Source organism: Capsicum annuum, chromosome 3 (genome assembly GCF_002878395.1).
Source record: "Capsicum annuum cultivar UCD-10X-F1 chromosome 3, UCD10Xv1.1, whole genome shotgun sequence".
In the NCBI taxonomy this organism is placed as follows: domain Eukaryota; kingdom Viridiplantae; phylum Streptophyta; class Magnoliopsida; order Solanales; family Solanaceae; genus Capsicum; species Capsicum annuum.
Window position 1 is genome coordinate 249305577 of NC_061113.1, and position 14912 is coordinate 249320488.

Genomic DNA, 14912 nt, shown 5'->3' on the forward strand with positions numbered 1-14912 from the left:
ACTAAGACTGTAAGAAAAACAAACAAACTACCAAGACTCCTTTATAATAGGGAGAGGAGTGGCCTCCCAATTGTTAAGCTGGACATCAGGACCGACAAACTGCACATATCTATTGTTGGTACCTTCCTCAATTTCAACCATATCAACTTCAATAAACATATTCTGAAAAAGGCCAATCAACTCTATATCATCATTCATTGATTCTGCAGCAGGTAACTTGGAGGATCCAACAACACTGAATTTGATGAAAGACTTGTGAAGTGGCGGTATCGGCTTGGTAAGTGACCATGACTCTTTCTTATGCTTTTTAGCCTTCTTTATATCTTCCGCAGTAGGCTCGTATCCCAAACCAAAAGTACCAAAGTTCTCATAAAGGTTTACTGGATAAACTATGCCTTACAAAAACACCTCTAGACCTTTTCCTGATTCGAAACCATGCTTCAATATTTCATTTACTATCATAACGGATGCAGAGGACAATTGTGGTCTTGCGATGAGATTCCCCTCGAGGATATGCTCAACAGCCACTACCTCAGAAGCTTGATGAATTAACACATTATCTGCAGTATCTTCTTTCATGGAGGAAACAAATTAGTCTTTATACATAGATAAATATCCTTCACCATGAACAATTATTTCTTGCCTATCGTATTTAAATTTTACCATTTGATTCAATGTTGATGCGACTGCTTTAGCCCTATGAATCCATGGCCTTCCCAATAATATATTATATAAAGTTTCAATGTTCAGCACTTGGAAATCCATAGCAAACTCCACAGATTCAATTGTCAATATGAACTCTATTTCACCAATGGCATCAGTTTTTGATCCGTCAAAACCTTTGATGCATACATTATTAGGTCGGATCCTTTCCACATTAACATTGAACTTTTGAAAAGTTGACATAGGAAAAATGTTAGTTCTTGATCCTCCGTCAATTAACACTCGAGTGACGATGGAATGTTCACATTTCACAGAAATGTACAGACCTTTGTTATGCTCAGTACCTTTCATAGGCAATTCATCGTCTGAGAAAGTAATTTTATTTGCTTCATGGATCCTTCCAATAACTTTTTTCAGCTGATTTACTCTAATCTCACTGGGATCACATGCTTCATTAAGAATATTTATTATAGCCTTGCGGTGTTCCTCTGAATGTATCAATAAAGACAACAAAGAAATCTGTGCTGGTGTCTTCTTCAACTGTTCTACAACAGAATGTTCTGGCAATTTTATTTTTTTTAAGAATTCTTCAGCTTCTTCATCAGTGACAGGCTTTTTGACTATCATTCGTTCTTCACCGCCTTGTTTATTCTTTCTTAACTCTACTGGAGCATAACATCTTCCAGATCAAATTAATCCCCCTACTTCATCTACATATTTAGTCACTTCTTTCCCCTTGTCCATCACCATAACATGATCATAATTCCAAGGGATAGCCTTAGTATCAACCATAGGCAGCTGTGACACTGGTTTAATAACAATAGGAGCTATGGGAGCTCCTTTTATGATTAAAAGAGGCTTATTGGAATTTCTAAGAATAATGAGTTTTGGCTTCACTTGACTTAACCCATTATTTTTTGAAATCCCTTTCCCCACCACCAAGGGAGAATCCGATGATTCAGGTTTTTTTTATCACTACCTCCACTTCTGCAGCCTTTCTTTTGTCAAATCCACAACATTTGCTAATTTTTCTGAATCAGTTTTAATTTTAATGATCAGCTTAAAGTAAATCATAGCATCTTCACCACTGAGTATCACTTCGAGCATGATTGTTTCATTATGATCTGGCAGCGGATTTTGATTGACATTTGGAGTGTCTGGACTTTCTACCATGATCTGTTGGGTATTGATCAACTCTTGAATGGATCTTTTCAGATACCAACATTTTTCTGTGTCATGCCCTGGGGCATCAGAACAGTATTCATATCTTTTAGAATAGTCCAATTTCTTCGGAGAAGGATTCAGGATCCTTCTCTCAATTGGGTTTAGAACATTCATTTTTCTCAGCCAATGAAATAAACTGGTGTAAGATTGGCTGGCGTGCACCAGCTATCCAAAATCAAATATCGATCCCGCAAGTTCAAAGATATTCCAATAGGAGTTAAATTATCTTTTACCATGTTATCCCTTTTGAAGTCTGCTCTAGGATGAAAATTAGACCTGGGAGGGCCTCTTTGAACTCACGAGATCGGTAGATGATTTTGGATGGCTGGTGCACGCCATTGTCGGTAAGAAGGGGCTCGAACATATGGTTGTGCATTATAAATAGGATATTGGGGGGATGGAATGAAATATAATGGATTTTGTCCATATGGTTGACGCGCACCTCTCCAATGTTGTCGTGGACCTGGCACGACAGTTGCTACATCCTCTTTTCTTTTCTTTCCCCCGAAATTTTTGTACCACTTTGAATTGCCTGTGTTGTTGCTTTCAAAGCGGCCTGGCTGATAATATTTCCTGACTTGATTCCATTTTTTACCATCTCTCCAACTTTGATAACTTCGGTGAATGTGCTTCCGATAGTAGAGAGCAAATGATGGAAATAATCAGGCTTTTGTGCTTGCATAAAAATATCAATTATTTCAGATTTTTTTATCGATGGTCTGACTCTTGAAGCGTGCTCTCTCCATCTGGAGGCATATTCTTAAAAATTTTTGGCCATCTTTTTTCTTATGTTGGCAAGCGTAGTGCGATCTGGCACTATCTCAATGTTATATTGAAATTGTTGAACAAAATCCCAAGAGATGTCATCCCATACATACCAATGGGAAATGTCTTGATCAATGAACCTTTCAGAATCTATTCCTACTATACTTTCTCCAAAGTAAGCCATCAATAATTCCTCTTTTCCTTCTGCGCCCCTTAATTGATTACAGAACTTCTTCAAGTGAGCCACAGGATCTCCATGACCTTCATATTTATCAAACTTTGGCATTTTGAATCCCAAAGGTAGATGGACGTCAGGAACCATGCATAAATCCTTCTATGAAACACTTTTTGGTCCACCTAATCCTTGCATATTTCTCATACTCTGCTCCAGGCTTCTGACTTTTCTAGCGATCTCCTCCTGTTCCTTATTCTTAGCAATATTCTCAACCACGATAGGAGTATTGTGTTGATAAACATGATAATATGGATTTTGGGATTTGAAAGTCATTTCAGGAGGATACAACATAAAATGACTTGGTTTCCTCATATTCTTCGGTACTATTGGTTGAGTACCCATGGTAGCTGGTGCTACAGAAGTATAAAGTACATTATTTGCCACAGATGGATTCGGTGAGTGCATGGTAGAAGTACCAGCAACTCTAGACATATTAGGAAATGGGCCAAATCCTGGTGGGTAAAATGGATCACTAGTTTGAGCTGGGTCAAAATTTGGATCATTTGAAGTCAAAAGTCCAGGGATTGAAGACGGTGGGGCTTGTCCATTCAACCAATCTTGGTACATCTCTGCCATCTGTTGTTTTAATTACTTTATTTCTTCCATTGATACTACTTCCTGTGAAATCAACTGATTCTGCTTTTCTTCACTGTCAGACCCTATACCTTCTCTACGGGTCATTCTTCTTGTACCCTTGTATCTGGTGTTATATGGATGTGATGCTAGTTTTAACAACAAACCAACCACCAATTACTTTATCTTTCTATTACCAAGTGCAAAAGGGTGAGTGTTATATTTTTAACACATTATAATGCCAAGTTATATGTCATGCTTCTACATGCATTTTCCAACCTATCATGGAAGGCTTTGTGTTTCATCCCAGCTTTCCTAGGCATATTTTTTCAAAAGTTATGATCGAACCCTTTGGAGGGTTCCCTACGTATCATGCCAGGACATGAATCAGATCTTGCGTAGTTCAGGAGGAATTTAACAAAATTGTTTTATCTTTTTTTTATTGAAGAAAATAAATAAAGTGAAGTAAAACATATGTAATGTATATAGAAATAAACAATCAACTTCATTACATTCTATAATATAAATACGGCAAAATTACTGACCCAACTCCTGAAATAAAACCTACTGTCATCTGAAAACTAAAAGACATAATATCTAAACAAGAAGTTTTAATACTGAAAATGAAAAACTACGACAAAGAAAACAACTATCCATTCAAGGATAGTTCGGTTTAATATGTCCTCTTAAACTCAAATATATGTCCTCCAATGAAGTGTGAGACGCTGTGCGAAAACTGATACTTGTGCCAAAAAGTCCTCACAATCCAACTGCTGATAATCTAAACCCATTCTGGCAGTTTCTTGTGCTACACGGCGGATCTTCCCTTGAAGAGAACTGAAGGCCTGATCCCATTCCTGGGCCTGTGGATCTCAAAAATCAACCATCTCTCTCGCACACTGTTCACGAGCAAAAACAACCTCTAACTTTTCTCGCAATATTCCTCTTTCACGGATCCATTGAGATCTCTCTCGATCAAATTCTTCTCGCATGTTTTTTTAAACTTCTTGCAGTTGCTGTCGGTGAGATGCATCAAGTTCTTCAATGTGTGACCCTCTAGTGGTAGCCATTTTGATTTGTCCCCTAAGTACAACCTCAATATCTACTAATTTAACTTTCTCTTCAGCAAATTCCCTTTGTTGTTTGTCTATTTTTGCCCTGGTATTCTCTAATTCTTCTCTCGAAGATTGGTTGGCCTCATGATGTTCTCACATGGCTCTCTCAATTCCTATCCTGATTGCAGTTTCCTGATCTATAGGTCTCCTAATCGATCTTTCTGGTCTGACTGGCGGATTCGACTGTTCTTCAAACCATTCACAGTTATCTGGTTGTACTTCTCCTTTCTCACGCTCTATGACCATCGTTTCAATCCCCATGATACGACAACCTTCCTAAATCTAATGGGCCAATTTCTCAAGAAGTGGGATCTCTGGTTTAACCTCAAGAATAAACTCGGTCATATTTTCCGTAATATGGATTATTTATTGTCTTCCAAGATGATGTAAAACTCTCAATGGAACGTATGGTTGAACACCCCTAATACCCATTAATAATAAGAACGACCGAATGACAGAACTATGTATGACTTGCCTCCAAGGGAACCAAGGGAGGTTCCAAGTGATTTTATCTGCTATCAGAGAACGAAAAAGCTTATCCCAATCTCTAATTCCTTTTGGGCATTTATATTTCTCTAACCTCTCTTCGTAATCTTTGATGCGATTGAATCTTTTTGAATTAAATCTTGCCATTGTAGGACGTCGGTAGAGATGCTCCGCAATCCATATCTATAACAAGATATTACATCCCTTGAAAAAACTCTTTCCTTTCTGACAAACAGTCAAAGCATGGTAGATATCTGCCAGGATCATTGGAACCATAATGTAATCTTTCTTAATCAGTATCTTTACCACTCCTGCTAAACGAATGTTAATTTTTTGTTCTCTCCTTTGGAAAAACATAGTGCCTAAACAGGCTACCATGAATGTAAATTGTCTGTGAACCTTCCAGGCCTCAAAATTCCCCTTATTACAGAGCTGCTTACCATACTTTTTGAACCCCTCTTGACTTCCATATCTATCGTACAAAAACTACAAGGAAACCAACCTTTTTTCATCGATTCTTCTTTTGAATTCCATATGTTCATAAGTTTGCAAAATTAGTTTATCGAAATGAGTCTCGGGGCTATATGTTTCTTCCGATGTATATCCCCATATCCAACGTAGGCCGCTATCTCCTCTACAGTAGGAGTCAACTCAAAATTCAAAAAATGAAACAAATTGTTCTTCGGGTCCCAAAAAGTTAGTAGATAATCAATCACCTCCCTATTAGGCTTTATTGTCATAATACTCATCAAAAAACCCGAATACTTATGTATCTCGTCATGATCGAATGTATTCATTTCATTCCACCACAACCAAAGCTGCAAAGGGGTACACTCCTATCTCTCTTTCTCTTTGGTTGCGTTCCATGAACAGGGGGAGACATTTTATACCTATTAACAAGGACATGAAACTAATAAATGTCTAGATTTTGGCTGAAATTGATTCGTTAATTTTTCAAAAGAAATTTTAACTTGACTTTAGAACTATGACTGATAATATATTTAGAAAAAACATTTATTTAAGTTGACTCTTATAAAACAAATTGTAATAACAGACCTCTAGACAATTTTATCTATATATTTGGAGATAATACCTCTCTAAATACACTTAAGAGAACGAAAATAAAATGATTTAGAAAATAAAGAAAAATAGAATGATCGTTTCATGTATGAAGTTGTATAAAATTTTAGTCTCACGACCCCTAAAGGTTTAGAACTGTTAAAATATATGTTTACATATTTTATTACTTTACAAAAATTTAGCTCACGACCCCTAAAGGTTTAGGCTATTATGATTTTTATGTTAAAATTAATTTTAAATATAAGAATGAAAAGTAAAATAAAAAAATAATATTCATGAAAACAATCATTATTATTATTATTATTATTATTATTTTTCTAAAAATATCCTTCGATAAATTTGTGAATAAATATATTATTATTATTTTTCAAACAAATGGTCATATCCTGGGTAGGACTTCCTACGTATCTCACAAAAAGTGAGAATCAGACCTTCGTAATTCATGAAAACTCTAAAAGTATATTATTCTATATTCAAAATTTTCCTTTTTTTTTTAAATAAAATTTTCTTTTGAAAAATAATTCAATAATTTTGAGGACAATATAATCTTTTCCATTTTATGTTGCCTAAAAAGCCGGTCAACAATACAATAAGTCTTCCAAATTAATGTCAAAGAACATGTAGGATGCACATGCTGGTCTTTATAAATTAGGTCACCTGTCCTAGATAGACCCGGCCCCTGTCCCGAGTCCCGCTAAATTAATGTATATGATGCAAATAAAGCGGAACCTAATAGGGATAACCAGATTCTGGCTTTCCCGAGCGGACACTCGAGCCGGGGAGGGACAATTTAGTCGGTAGCAGGGCAACACCACCTTCATTGACAATCCGAACCCCGCCTAACATGTGTGACTATATCCTTCACCAGGTGCCTTGGCCCTCCGGCTATCTCAAAAAGAAGGTGGGATGCATATGCTGCATTCCCTCTATCCTATTTCAAAGACTCAGAAGGGGTACACGAGAAAAGACACTATATAATACAGTTCAGATAATATCAAAGCAGTAAATGAGCTACAAATAGCACATAAGGCCAACAAACACAATATCAAAATAATTAAAGCAAGTAAAAGCCAATATCCAAAGCTCGAATTCTAGTTAATCCCCAGCAGAGTCGCCAGAGCTGTCACACCCTCTTTTTTACTCCAAAAGATTAGATTTAAGATTTTGAAAGGGTTTTTATTATTGAGTGACAAAAGAAGAAATTTTTTTTTCGAAAAGGACTTTTATATTCAAAACTCAGAGTTTCTACTGGCATAAATCGGGTGCGCCAAGTCACCTTTGGAAATTCTTTTCAAAATGATTTTGTCTCTAAAGCTAATCCGCGAACAGAGATTCTGGCTTAGGAATTCTATTGACCGAGGGAAAGGTGTTAGGCACCCCTCGATCCCGTGGTTCGACCAAGGTCTCTTGGTGGAGTATATCGGCTAATTTGACACTACGAATGTACAAACCACACAAAAACACATAGAACAATCAAACAAACAAACAAAACAAAACAAATCAAAAATATAGTGTCCAGTCCAATTATACAGTCCAAAAATAGAAAAATACAAAAATATAAATCCTATTCTAAGCTAATCCTAGAACTACGCTCCAGTGTCTTACCCGATGCCTCAGGCCTTGATCACGAGCCTCCTATGCTTACATAATACTTCGGGACATTCCCCGGATAAATCAATACAAATCTCTCGGGGCATTCCCCGGCCAAATTAGAACAATTTCAATTTTTGTACGATAAAATAGGACGAATCATCCACACGCATATTCAAACACTCAACATCTCGTTATTCCTAAATTTGCCTGCCTAGTCTGAACTATCATGACATTATCATATTCAACGACATCAATGAATCAAAAAAATAATGCTTGCTTTCTATCAAGCTTTCTATCAACTTTCATTTTTTGCCCCTCAATAGCCGATTTTAATTCTCAATCGGTGATTAACGCATGCTTTGATTATCAATTCACTTTTCAAAGTTCGAAACCAACATCAACCAACACACAAAAAGGATTCAAACATACCAAACATCAAATCATTCATATCCACGTAAGAATTAAAGAGAGAGAAGATAGAATTGAATCTCAAATGTCGATTTCAATAGATCAGAGATAAAACCACAGCTGGAGAACCTCGATTCAAACCTCGATAATGAATCAAACCAACTCGGTACCAAAAATAGCCAACTCGTACAGATTTAAAAACCCCCAGAAAGAAGAAATATCAAGCAAATCGAGACTAAACCTTGCCGGAACCAACCCAAATTTCACCGAAATTAAACCAATAGAACTGATATAGCACTGATACGCCGTTTAATGGTGTTTTTGGCTGAAACAGTACAACAGTCATTGGCTAAACATTTTTCTGGCCAAACTCGTTAGAACAAATGATCGAAGAACGCAATTTGATGGTAGATCTCGATTGTATTGTTGGATTCGGGGTGCATATCGGTTGTTTGGGACTTTTTTCGGTGACAGTGAATGAGAAAGTGACTGCTATGCCTTTTCCAATAGCGATTCCGATAGGAGTTTCGCCAAAACTCTCTTTCTCTCGTTTTTTATTCTCTCTCAAGCTCTCTCCCTCTTTTCTCTTGATTTCTCCCTTTTACTCTCACTTCTATCCCATTTTTTCTTCCGATCTGGTGTATGTGTGTGCATGAATTTGAGAGTTTTTGTGAGTGTCTTGTGCTTTATGTTATGTGTTGTTTATTGTTGGTCAAGGAAATAGAAAATGGAGAATTCTCTATGGAATTGTAAGGTGAAGACCAATGATGCCTTTCACTATAGGCCCCCCTATTTTATTTTGTCTTCTTTTTTTTAGAAAGGAATGTGGGAGGGGGGTTAAAGGTAGGGGTATGGGGTGGTGAGATAGTAGGGTAGGTGGTTAGGTGTCCTAATTTAATAGGCAGGGTTGTTAATTAATAATTACAAGAATAATTGGGGATTGGGTTTGTTAGGGGTTTGTTTAGAGTTGTTATTTTTTTTGTATTTTTATGGAGGGGTTATCACGTAGATGAGGGTATATGATAGGATAAAGTAAAAATGGGTAAAAGATATCGGGGAGGGACGAAATTAGGTGTCTACATCATTCCCTCTTTGAATGTAAATACGGAGTGTTTTCAGACAAAGAAGTAGACACCAAGACAAAATTTTGTCCCGACTATTATTCAAAAGAAGAAACAGAAAGAAAAAGGACAATCGAGTCCTGACTTAGGACAACCTACCTACCCAAGTTATGAAGGAATCAATTCACGGGTATCTCATAGGATTGGAAAGAAATGGACTATACCGAGTTGGAGAGTTGAGTGAGGTTCCATTGAGGTTCCAGTTCGCGGCTCTGTCATTACATCAAAAATGAAAATTACAAGTTAAAAAACATAAATGAAATTACAAAATCCTATCTATGCAACTTCTTTTGGACTTTTTGACTTGAGTTTCATTACCCTATTCTTTAGGTGGGCTCCTGACTTGCAATTTCTTCAACTTGTTGCTTGCCTTTCAATTTCTACACCCTATTTTCCAAGCGGGTTCCTGACTTGCTATTTCATAAACTTGTTGCTATGCTTTCAATTTCTTCACCCTATTCTGCAGGTGGGCTCCTGACTTGCTATTTTTCAATCTGTTTAACTTTTAATTTCCTTACATTGTTGCTTGGTTTTTCATTTATTTGCCTTGTGTTTCAGGTAGGCTCCTGAAATGACATCAAAACTGGAAAGAAGATTATTCCAAGCAAAAATTATTATAAAGAGAAATTTCGTTTGCTAGAAAAGTAAAGTTCCAAAAACAAGATTTAAATTTTGCCCCAATTTATCATCAAAGGAATTTTGTGAAAGTCACATTATTATAGGAATTAAGGAGAATGACTCGACTAAAAGGTACGTCTTATAGGAATCAAAGGGAATGACTCGACTAAAAGGTACGTCTTATGGGAATCAAAGGAGATGACTAGACTAAAAGGTACATCTTATAGGAATCAAAGGGAATGACTCGAATAAAAGGTACGTCTTATAGGAATCAAAGGGAATGACTCGACTAAAAGGTACGTCTCATAGGAATCAAAGGGGATGACTCGACTAAAGGGTACGTCTAATAGGAATCAAAGGAAATGACTCGACTAAAAGGTACATCTTCTAGGGGTCAAGGGGAATGACTCGACTAAAAGGTACATCTTCTAGGAATCAAAGGGAATGACTCGACTAAAAGGTACGTCTTATAGGAATCAAAGAGGATGACTCAACTAAAAGGTACGTCTAATAGGAATCACAGAAAATAACTCGACTAAAAGGTACATTTTCTAGGGGTCAAGGGGAATGACTCAACTAAAAGGTACTTCTTATAGGAATCAAAGAGAATGACTCAACTAAAAGGTACGTCTCCTAGGAATCAAGGGAAATGACTCGACTAAAAGGTACATCTTCTAGGAGTCAAATGGAATGACTCGACTAAAAGTGTATCACCCAGCAAATGAAAACCAAAATCCCTGGACAAGAAAGTGTTTCTCTGAGGGATATAAGATGATGAATTTTACCATGACTAGATTATCAAACCTGGGCACCAACATTGCCTCTTGCCTTTGTAGAAGTGAGAAATTATGGCCTTTGTTGTTTTGGATTAAAAATCCTTGATTTGAAGGTAACCTATTCCTGTTTTATACAAAGAAAACTTCTGAGTTTAAAACATGGTGGCTGGTTTGTGGCTTTGGCTTTCGAGGCAATCGCTCTTGCCCCAATCACATTTAACCTTGCTTCCAACTATTAGCATATGTCATTGACTTGCTACATCATTGAATCAAACTCAAGTCATTAAGAGTGACTGAAATGAACACAGTATCTCTACTTTGCCATGCTTTTCTGAGAGGCCTTTGAACCTTGGCATTTACATAAGTTCCCCTACTTCTCTGTTGGCAAAACTTTCTACATACCCTTTTTGGATCACAATCATGTCTCTTATATGTGTTAGCTTTTGTCTTGCTTTATGCAATTAAAGAAGCTGGTAGACAATTTTGAAATTTTTTCTCACTTTTTCGACATGGACTTGATCAAATACTAGAGAAAAAATGACAATGATTTTATTTAGATAACTGACTCAATAAAATTAAAAAAAATAAAGAAAAGAAAGAAAAGACAATGAATGTACCCATTTGAAATAAAGAAACAAAAAATTTATCTAGAAATGACAGTCAACTCTGATGATTATGCCATGCATTTTGGATTAAGCTGTCTGATCTTTCCATTCAAACTTTCTACCAATTGTTGTTGAGTTAACTGGGCTTGAAACTGAGTCTCTCCTTAGGTCAATTGCCTTTAAGACCTCATTCAGCTAGTGACACCTTGAAGGGTTTTCGCCAATAAGACTCTCTCATTTTTTTTCAGCTCACCAAAAATCCAAATTCGCCGAGATGTCACACCCCTTTTTCGCCCGAAGGGTCGAAGTCGAAGGGTTTTTCCAATTAAAGTGACAATATTGAGTAGGAATTATATTTATCAGATTCGCCACTTGGAATTGAGTTATGGTGTTCTAAGTCACCTTTTGAATTCCTATTCAAATGAAAATGACTCTTTATCATGGTCTGCAAAAAGAGAAGATCGGAGAAGGAATTCTGTTGACCGAGGGGAAGGTGTGAGGCACCCCTCGAGTCCCGTGGTTCAAGAACGGTCTCTTTATTAACTTATCTTGACTTAAACTATTTTGGATAAATTGTGTTAAGGCCTAAAATTGCACATTTTTTTATACCAAAAACTTGTCTATTATCTTATATTTAAATAAATTGGTAAAAATTAATTTTAGAAAAATATTCATTAAGGTGCATTATTGCATCCTTGAATTTTTAAATGTCTCAAAAGATGCGCGAGCCGCATTCTTAATTGAGACAAATATTTTAATCGCCTGAAACCTTGCCTAGTATTAAAGGTGTTGGTTCGTCTATTATAAATTCGGAATACTTTTACATAATAAACTAAAGCAAAATCCATTTGAAGTAATTAATTAATTTTATAAATAATTAACAAACTTTATTAATGATAATTAATAATAATAATAATAATAATAATAATAAAAATATATCAATTTTCTATATTATGCTATTTTAACATTATAGTCAAAACAAGAATATAGTCCATTTCAAGAAAATTGTATAGGTGTACCTTAAGAAATTAAAACTCATAAATTATTGCTTACTTTTATGTGTGAAGAGAAAGTGTTGAAAGAAATGTGCTACTACTGACATTGAATCTTCAACTTCTTCCACTAGTATATATATTGGTTGAATATGGAACCAGTGATTTAAATCAATTTGTGAAAATTTTGGTTTTGGAATAATTCTAAGAGGACAGATTTCAAGAAAGAACGGAAAAAGGAAAAAAAATTGTGCACAATTTTACATAAATACAGTAGGTAATGTATTGTGGAAATCAAATCACAATACATATACCTTAACAAAATATTTCAACCTTTAAGATTAAATTCAATGAATAATCAATAAACAATAGCCACTGATTTGAATAATAGTATAAATAAAATCATGACACCACAATAACAACATATATTACATAATCCATGAAATCATTGAAAACAACTTTATTCATGATTTAATTCGCAATAAAACATATAGAATAAAATATAGGATCGAATGAAACCTGAAATATGAATTAAGATGAGTAATGTAGCAAGAAACCTTCAATTACTTGAAATGGATAATAATGCGAGAAACAATCGTCACCAAAAACTTTGAACGGAACTCCAACTTCAACTTCTTCTTTTTCTCTTTGCCTGATGTTTTTCTTCTGATGATTTCGAATGTTTCACTCACTCTCTTTTTTTACTCTGACTGGTTTTTGTTTTTCTTTTCTCAGTGTCTAGTTGTAGAGTTATGTACGTAGTTTTTCTCTGATGTTGTTCTGGTGTAGGAGAGTTCCTTAAGTACAGGACTTTTGGGGGGGGGGGGCGCGAATTTGGGGGGAGTAGTTATTTATCATATAGGATAGGATTTAATTATTGAATTTCAATTGTTTTATTTAATGGAAGATAATAATAATATTAATAAAATAAAATAAAAAGTAAATAAATAAAATAATATAATAATAACTAATCAATTTATATATTTAATAAAATACAATAAAATCTACAAATATCCAAAATAAATATACTAAAATAGTATTAAAACTACTAATTTATTTAAAAAAAAATTAGGAAAGGAAAATATTTTTAATTTTTGTATTATCTTTAAAATTAGAATAAAAATAAAAATAAAATATCTCAAAATTAATTTTATTTGGTAATTTATTTTTAAACTAAAAAATTGTTAAAAATAAAATAAGAATCAAAATAATATCAGATTAAATATAAATATAAATATTTAATATCAATAAACAAATTAAAATTTAGGTAAGGTCAAAAATTACATGTCTACATTTTGCCCCTCATTGTGTGAAATCTCGAAGAGTTTTCATACAAAAAAGTAGACAAGATATGATTTTTTATCCTTCGATTATTCGAAAAATAAAGATAAAATAAAATAAAATAAAAGATGTGACTGAGTCCTGGTTTTGAACCGCCTACATATCCCGAGTTTTAAGGAAATCAGGTCACATGTAGTTCAAAGGTAATATGGTAAGAGAATGAGTTAGACGTCGAGCGAGATTCCGTTCAAGTTTCTGATTTCTGACTTTCTGCTTTTACATTGAAATGAATAACAAAAAATAAAATAAAGATACAAGTGAGAGATCCTATCTATGCTGCTTTTCTAGAATATTGACTTAAATCTTCATAACTTCTCAAATGGTGAGATAGTCGTTATTTTGAGTTGAACTTGAAACACGAAATGTTCCTTCTCATTTGCTTTTGGCGTTAGAGAGGAACTTGATAATTGATTTATTATTCGAACTTTTCTCTAACTTGAACTTGACAATCTTTACCCTATTCTTCAGACGGGTTCTTGATCTGCTTTTTTCTTCACCCTATTCTTCAGAAGGGCTCCTGGACTTACAATTTCTTCACCCTATTCTTCAGGCGGGCTCCTGGACATCCTTTTTTCTTCACCCTATTCTTCAGGCGGGCTCCTAGACATCTTTTTTTCTTCACCCTATTCTTCAGGCGAGCTCCTGGACTTTTTTTTTTCTTCACCCAATTCTTCAAGTAGGTCTTTTGGACTTACAATTTCTTCACCCTATTCTTTAGGAGGGCTCCTGAACTTTCTTTTTTCTTCACCCTATTCTTCAGGCAGGCTCCTGACCTTCATTTTTTCTTTATCCTGTTCTTCAGGTGGGTTCCTGGACTTACAATTTCTTCACTCTGTTCTTCAGGCGGGCTCCTGGACTTTCAATTTCTTCACCCTGTTCTTCAGGCAGGCTCCTGGACTTACAATTTCTTCACCCTGTTCTTTAGGCGGGCTCTTGGACTTTATTTTTATTCACCCTGTTCTTCAGGTGGGCTCCTAGACTTTCTTTTTTCTTCACCCTGTTCTTTAGGTGGGCTCCTAGACTTTCTTTTTTCTTCACCCTGTTCTTCAGGCGGGCTCCTGGACTTCCTTTTTTCTTCACCCTGTTCTTTAGGTGGGCACCTAGACTTTCTTTTTTCTTCACCCTATTCTTTAGGCGGGCTCCTAGACTTTTTTTTTTCTTCACCCTATTCTTCAGGCGGGCTCCTGGACTTTCTTTTTTCTTTACCCTGTTCTTTAGGTGGGCTCCTGGACTTTCTTTTTTCTTTACCCTATTCTTCAGGCGGGCTCCTGGACTTCTTTTTTTCTTCATCTTGTTCTTAAGGCGGGCTCCTGGACT